Here is an 8,552-nt window from a genome sequence, read left to right as displayed (position 1 = left end):
TCAAAAGGACTTTTCAGGAGCATTCTGATTTAATGCAATGCAGCTTTAAGTGGCTATAAAAAACCTATTTCTAATGTAAACTATATTTCTACCAGAATCTAGGTCTCACATATTTATTAAATATATTGTATAAGTTTAAAAGAACTATCAAATATATAAAGGTATAATCATGTTACAAAGAACAGTCATGTATTCATGCCTATTCGAAGAACAATAATATTAAAATTAACATGAATTTGCCAGTGTTCCTCCCCAATTGATTTTCTGTCCCGTTCAAATGTCACCTTGAAATCATTCCCTCATGATTTTTGATAGTGTTACCAAAATTGTTGTGACCCTAAATATATTGTTTTATAAAAATTTAATTTAGAAATGATTTTAGACTTACTGAAATGTTTCAAAACTACTAGAGTTCCTATAGCGTTACCACCTTGTATCATTCAATTATCAAAATCAGGAAATTAACATTGGAAAATACTATTAACTACAGATCTTTTCAAATCTTGCCATTTTTTCCACTAGTGCTCTTTCTCTGTTTCAGGTTTCAATTCCAAATCTTACTCTGCATTTTGTGTTGTTGTAGTTTGCATCCCACTATGAATTAATTTGAATATTTTTTCATATGTTTCGAGACTGTTTCATTTTGTGCATGTGTGTGTGTCAATTGTTTATTTAAATCTTATTCAGAATTTTCTGTGAGGAGCTTGATCTTTCATCTTTCAGTTTTTAAGAGTCCTTTATGTTATAAATTTAGCCCTTTGTATTGTATATGTTACCAATATTTTCTCTTAGTTTTTCAACTGTCTGTTGACTTTATTTTTGATATTTTGTGTCACGTGAAATTTCCATTTTTATATGGTCAAATATATCAGTCTTTTATTGCCTCTGTATTTTGGATAATAATTAGAAAACTTTCTTCTACCCTGAAGTTAAAGAGTAATTTATCCATATTTTATTCTCGTACTAGTGTGGTTTAATTTTTTTACATTTAAATCCTTAAACCATTTGGAATTTATTTTGGGGTATAGTGTGAGATATAAATGTACTTATATCTTTCTCCATGTGGCTAAACAGTTATCTTGGCACCATTTATTATAGTCAGTCTTGTCCCAGTGATTTGAGGTGACAACTTTAGCATACACTAAATTTGTAATATTCTTGAATCTATTTAAGGGCTATATATTTTATTCACTGGTCTATCTAGTCATGCACTAGTATCATAATGGCTTCATTATAAAATATTTAGCACAGAGTACAGTGGTGCAGTGGAAGTTTGCTGGGCCCATATTAATAGAACCTTTAACATGTTTCAATATCTAATAAAGGTAGTTTTTCTCATAGTTTTTTTTTTTCTTGGCATTTTTCTGGCTACTTTTGCATATTTATTTTTCCATTTGAACTTTAGCATCATATCAACTTTAATTGTTTTTTGGTATATGTATAATTCAGTTATTTATTACTTTTCCATGGTATTTCATTATAGAATATATTATAATTTACCCATTCTACAGTTGACGGGCATTTGGATTAATTTTACTCTATTGTTACCACAATCTTTACTGTTTTGAACAATCTAGAGTATGCCTTTTATTGCACAAATGCCAGATTTCCTTTAAATTATATACCAACTTCATTTCCAAAGAAGCTATTTCAGTTAATATTTCTAGCAGTTTTTAAGAATGCTTGTTAATTGCATAGAGCTTTCTAGTTGTTTTTCTTTTTTTTTTATTGTGGCAAAGTACATATGACATAAAATTTACTATCAACTATTTTTACATGTATAGTTGTGGTATTAATATATATTTATAATGTCATGCAACTATCATCACCATCAGCATCCAAAACTCTTCATTTTATAGAAATGAAACTTTATACCAATTAAAGAACAACTCCTCATTGTCCTCTCCCTCTACCTCTGACAATCACCATTTTACTTTCTGTCTATAATTTTGACTACATTAAGTACCTAGTATAAAGGGAATCTATAGTATTGTAATTTTGTGATTGGCTCATTTCATGTAGCATAATGTCCTCAAAGTTCATCTGTTAATAATGTTGCTCTAAGCCTGGTATAATAATATCTATTCAAGACCCTGCTTTTAATTCTTTTGGGTATATATACAAAAGTGGCATAGCTGAATTACATGGTAGTTCTACTTTTAATTTTTTGAGAAACTACCACAGTATTTTCTACAGCAACTGTACCATTTTATATACCGACAAGCAATGCACAAGGGTTCTCATCACTCTACGTCCTAACCAACATTTATTATTTTCTGTTTCTTTTTCTTTTTCTTTTTCTTTTTTTTTATAACAGCCATCCTAACAGGGGTGTTGTGGTATGTAGTAGTTTTTATTTTCATTTCCATAATGATAGTGATGTTGAGCAGCTTTTCATGTACTTACTGGCCACTTGGATAACTTCTTTGGACAAAGCCTATTCAAGTTCTATGTCCATTTTTAAATTGGGTTATTTGTTTTTGGTTTTTGAGTTTTAGAAGTTCTTTATATATTCTGAATATTAATTCATTACCGGATAAATTATTTGCAAATATTTTCTCCTATTCCACAGGTGGCCTTTTTACCCTGTTGATTACTTTTGATGCACAAAATTTTTAATTTTCATAAAATCCTATTTGTCTATTTTTCTTTTTGTTGCCTATGCCTTAATATCATGTCCAAGAAATTATGGCCAAGTCCAGTGTCATGGAGTTTTTATCCTATGCTTTTTTTTGAGTTTTATATTTTTAGCTCTTACCTTCGATTTATTTGAGTTAATTATTATATATGGTGTTAGGTAAGATTCCAACTTTGTTTCTTTCCATGTGGATATCCAGTTTTCATAACACATTTATTGAAAAGGCTGTCTTTGTCACCATTGAATGGTCTTTGCAATAATTATTTGATCATATACATGAAGGTTTATTTCTAAGGTTTTTGTTCTGTTCCATTGGCCTATATGTCTGCTTTTATGCAAGTTTCATATTGTTTAACAGATGAGTTTAGTAAGGTTGAGTAAGAGGATGAAAAAGCAAGTTACAAAGTTGGAGACAATGTTTATAAATCACATATTCAACAAAGAACTCGTATTCAGAATATATATAAAAAACTATTAAACTCAACAATAAAAAAACAAACAATTCAATTAAAAGAGAGAAAAGAACTTAAAAAGATAGTTTGCCAAAAAGGATAATAGGCTGGGGAAAAAAGCACATGAAAAGTTGTTCAACATCATTAGTCATTATGGAAATGCAGATTAAAGCTATAATGAGATACCATTATATACCTCTTATAATAGCTAAAATAAACAGTACCGACAATACCAAAACTGACAAAGATACAGACAAGGAGCTCTCATACATTACGAATGGGAATGAAAAATGGAACAGATACTATGCAAAATGATTTGGCAGTTTATTATAATGTTAAATATATACTTACTTTATCTTTCAATCCCACTACTGAATATTTACCAGAAAGAAAAGAAGTTATGTTCATACAAATGTATTACAGCTCTATTGATAATTTGCCCCAACCTGGAATTAACCTAGCTGTCCTTCACTGGATGAGTGAGTAAAGAAATTGTGCTATATTCATACAATGAAACACCAGTCAGAAAAGGAGCTCACAGTGGATACATGCAACCGCTTGTGGGGGTTGGCAAGTCTGAAATTTGTAAGGCAGGCCAGGAGGCTAGAAATTCAAGTAAGAGTCGATGTTGTGTTCTTGAGTCCTGCAGTAATCTGGAGATAGAATTTCTTCTCCCTTAGCAGACTTCATTATTTTTCTTAAAGCTGTCCACTGATTGAATAAGCCTCACCCCCACTGTTGATGGCAAGCCATTTTACATAGTCTACTGATTTAGTTGTTAATCACATCTAAAAATACCTTTGCAGAAACATTTACAGGTGTTTGAATAAACAACTGAGCACCATGGCCTAGCCAAACAGACATGTAAAATTGAATATCACACTGAACGTGAAGTATCATGAAGTGAGAAACTCCTGGGGCCACAGTCTTAGAGGGTGCCCCATACTTTTGTGCCACCAGATTCGAGAAATATCTCCCCATGTTCCTGACAAGAGAAGGAGAGCAGTAATTGCTATAAACTGAATTGCCTCCCCCCTCCAATTCATATATTTTAGCCCTAACCCCCAATGTTACAGTATTTGGAGATGAATACTTTGGAAGGCAATTATAAATGAGGTCAGGAGGGTAAGGACCCCATGATTGGATTAGTTCCCTTATAAGAGACACCAGAGAGCTTGTTTCCTCCCTCTCTCTCCGTGCCATGTGAGGACAATAAGAAGGCAGTCAACTGCAAGCCGGGAATAGTATTCCCCCTAAGGAACTAAAACTGCTGGCACCTTGATCTTGGACTATCCAGCCTCTGAAACTCTAAGATATAATGTCCAGTTTAGCTACCCGGTCTATAATATTTTGTCATAGCAGCCTGAGCTGACTAAAACAGTAATCAGTGTGAGTAATGCTCAGAACCTTCTCCATAAGAAAGTCTTATATCCAGAAGAGGAGATTCTTAACCCAACTGGAAAAAGCTCATCCTCCTCCTCCAGCCCCCTCTAGCTTTCCTTCTTACCCAAGAGGAAAAAATATAGTTGACAGGGATCAAGGTTTCAATGAACTATATTGTAAATGTTGTGGCTTCAAAATGGAGTAGGAGATGGGAAAGGAAAGTTATAAGACTGAAGAAATACCTGTGAAGGTCATAGCACCAAAACGAAAGCTCAATACAAGACCGATTTAATCATGAGATAAGGAATGCTTTCCTTCCCTCACTCCACTATAACAGTGGATGACAACCAAAAGGCTGTAATATATGGACTCTTTAAGGAGGAGCTCTTAGGGAAGTCCAAAGTCAAGAGGTCGAGACCCTAAAACAAGGTCTCTAGAACAATTAGAAACCTCTGACACCTATAGTGTCACCTATAACAAACATTAGACATAGCCTATATCACAGTCAGGTTACCATAAATCTGCATACTAAAGGCCTAGTTATTTCAGCTTCAATTTTCTAATGCAACATGCCCTACTTTCAACAAAAATGACAGGCCATGCCAAAAGGCAAAAAACAAGAGTCTGAGGAGACAAAGAAACCAAAATCAGACTGAAATATGATGCGGATGTTACAATTGCCAGACAAGGAATTTAAAATAATCATTTTCAACATGTTAAAGTCTGTAATGGAAAAATCAGACAGTATGAAAGAACAATTAGGTAATGGAGGAGATGGAAACTTTAAAGAAGAGTCAAAAGGGAATTCTATGAATCAACATAGGAACAGAAATGAAGAATGCCTTCCATGGGCTCATCAGTAAACTTGACACAGCCAGGGAAAGAACCAGTGAGCTTTAAGGTAAGTCAATAGAAACTTTCTAAACTAAATGCAAAGAGAAAAAAAGCAAACAAAAAAAAAGCAAAACCAGACCAGAACATGAAAGTCTGTGGGCAATTGCAAAAGGAATGCCATACACATAATTGGAATACCAGAAGAAGAAAGAGAGCGGAGTAGAAGTAATAATGGTCAAGAACATTTTAATATTAATGGCACAGAGGAAACCACAAATCCAGGAGCCTCAGAGAACATCAAACAGGATAAATACCAAATAAAACACACCTAGGCAGATTATATTCAACCTGCAGAAAGCCAAAGGCAAAGAGAAAACATTATGGTGATGGTCCACAACTCTATTAATTTACTAGACACCACTGAATTGTCCAATTACAATGCGTGAATTTTATATGTAAATTATACCCCAATAAACCTTTTAAGAGACCAAGTCAGTAAATTAGAGAGGTATTAAAAGCAAGTGTTGATGTCAACGCAGAAAACCAACACTTACCTATATCAGAGAATCGTTTCATACTTTTTCTACACAGTCAAGACTCTCAGGAGATGAATTAAGGAGAGGCAAGGCTCCAGTGCTGCTCTGCAGTGGATGGATTACTGAGTGGAAATCCTTGGCTTTGCTATTTTTTTTATACTTGGTGACTTCTTGACCTGGGTGAGACAATGTGAACAGTATCAGCATTTTACCTGCTGCTGTTGGATAGCTAAACTTTGAATCTTTGTGTGTTTCAACCATGCATTTTCCCTCATTTTAAATTTACTCATGCTTTAACATCTACTTAGCTACCTGACATGTTTTCTAGTTTCAACTTTTTAAAAAAGATAAGGGTGAGCTATCACGGCACAGGGTTAGATGCAAAGTAAGCTCCAAATTCTCTGGGGACAAGAGTCTACCAGGCAGATATAGCTTCAATGAGGCCCATCTTGCTTTCTTAAAATGCATGAGAATTTTGTTTCTAAAAGGTGTTTTCTCCTCTCTTCAAGAGAGAAATAAATAAATAAATAAATAAATAAATAAATAAATAAATAAATAAATAAATAAAAACGAACATAGCTTCCAGAGTGAAAGAGTTTCACTGACATTTTCTTTCTGACATAATGCTTATCTGCTTCCCTCTGAAAGTTTCTCATTGGCTTTATCTGTCTTATGCTTTTAACAGTTTCTGATCTGATTATTGTTATTTGTACAACTCTGAAGCCTTTTAATCTCTACAGTGGAGATCTGTTATAAGCGCTTATTGCTAGGGAAGAACATGATTTTTGGAAAGACTTTTGTCCTTCAATAATAATCAGTGCACAAATGCATTCTGCTTCTTCCAAGACCCTTTAACCTTTGTTGCCATTAGGGATGTTTTCATAAGGTCTTAGACTTTCTAATCTAGTAATTAACTAAAACAATTTTATTAGGGGAAAGAAAAAGGCAGTGAGAGAGGATCAAATACTGGTTAGGAATGAGGAAATCCATTCCAAGTTTAACCTCTACTCTGTGTAACCCTGATTGGGCAAATCATTTCAGGCACTTCGGTTTGACAGCATAAGCCTTGCTGAAGCATATGGGAGTTGACCTGATAAGATTCACATCCATGCAACACGATAACAAGTTATGCAGGAAAGATTAAAATGATTTCATTGATTTACCCCCATCCAGACAAAGCAGGCAAAGGGCAAAGGGATTTCTATGAAATTGGTTTGGTAAATTCCTTCTTAGGTGGCACCAAGCCATTATACAAATGGCTGGTGCATGGGCCCATTTGCCCTTCTTTTAATAGCCTGTTCAGAATAGACTCAACTTTACTATTATGATCACAGAGGGGTGTGAACAGATTTTTCTTCCTCATTTTTAACAGAGTAGGAAGAAGAAATGGAATGAGCAAGAGTACTAGTTTCAATCAAGAAATTACACTTATCAAGAGAGAAGTTCCTACTAGGAGAAAAGGAGGAACTATAAACTTCAAAAAATTCAGTCTATGGCCATGCCACCCTGAACAAGCCCGATCCCGTTTGATCTCAGAAGCTATGCAGGGTCAGGCCTGGTTAGTGTTTGGATGGGAGACCACCTAGGAAGACCAGGTGCTGTAGGCATAATATATATATATATAATTGTAAACTAACAAGTTCCTTGCAATCTGTGAGGTCAACCAAGGGTTGCCTTCCTCACCTAAAAAAAAGAAAAAAGAAATTCAGTAGCATTGATGTGTAAATAAATAAACTGTGTCTCCAGGTGGTAATTTGCTGTCATTCAGTTTTATCTCCCTCTCTAGAGCCTCTCTATCCTCTATCTCTAACCAATGGCGTAGACCTTAAAACCTAAGATTAAAGACTCTGGAAATGTCCCTGGACCTATAAATGTGACCTCAAAATATTGGATTTTGTTCAGGAAGTATAATTCTAATGCATTTTTGTAAAGCAAATTGATTCATGACATAGTCATTAGATTTGCTTTCATGGGTTTCGGAATCAGAAATGTAATATATTACACATCTTGGCATAGGGTAGATGCAAAACAAAACAAACAAACAAAACCAGTGTCTGCCCAAGTTACAATTACAAATAGAGCTACATAGATCAATTTTATTTGGGTTATGGTTTTTAATAACTTCCAAGTGCAATTTCTAACTGTGCTATTTGGGCAAGTTACATAGTCTATTTTTGAGATTAAGTTTTTTTCGCCTTGAAAGTGGGAATTATAATTCCTAAATCTCTTGGTTATTCTATTAAATTACAAAATATATTTATATGTCAATCATGATGCCTGACATATAAATTACAGTCTTCACTTTTATTTTCTCTAGCTCCATTAATTAATTACATTAGAAACTGGAATCGCTTTTATAATCTACTTTAAAATTATTTCAAGATAAAGAAATTTTAAATAATGAGAAAATATTGATTAAATCATTACAAGGCACAGTGAGTATTAATAGATTACTCGCATACTTTGAATTCTAGTAAAGTTTGACTCTGGGGAAAGTTCAAGAGTTCTGCCCAGATGAAGCTTCATGATTAGACAAGGTAATATTTGATCAGGTTATTTAACTGCTCTGTTTTTCAGAAAGATACAACAAAATAATGGATACTAGTATTTCTAGTTCTCCCATAGGATTCAACCCTATCAACAAGCTGTGACTATTCAAGCTGATGACATCTTACAACCTGGTATACAGTAAGTCCTCATTTAGTGTCA

The 8,552-nt window shown here is 33.9% G+C and overlaps 1 pseudogene; it reads left to right on the top strand.

The window, feature by feature from the left end:
* The first annotated feature begins 7,331 nt into the window (after nt 1–7,331).
* On the top strand, nt 7,332–7,450 carry LOC118610407 (annotated as a pseudogene).
* The last annotated feature ends 1,102 nt before the right edge of the window (nt 7,451–8,552 follow it).

This window comes from Rousettus aegyptiacus, unplaced genomic scaffold (genome assembly GCF_014176215.1).
Source record: "Rousettus aegyptiacus isolate mRouAeg1 unplaced genomic scaffold, mRouAeg1.p scaffold_m13_p_12, whole genome shotgun sequence".
Lineage (NCBI taxonomy): Eukaryota > Metazoa > Chordata > Mammalia > Chiroptera > Pteropodidae > Rousettus > Rousettus aegyptiacus.
The sequence above is the reverse complement of the archived record's forward strand: the minus strand, read 5'-3'. Positions and strand labels throughout refer to the sequence as shown.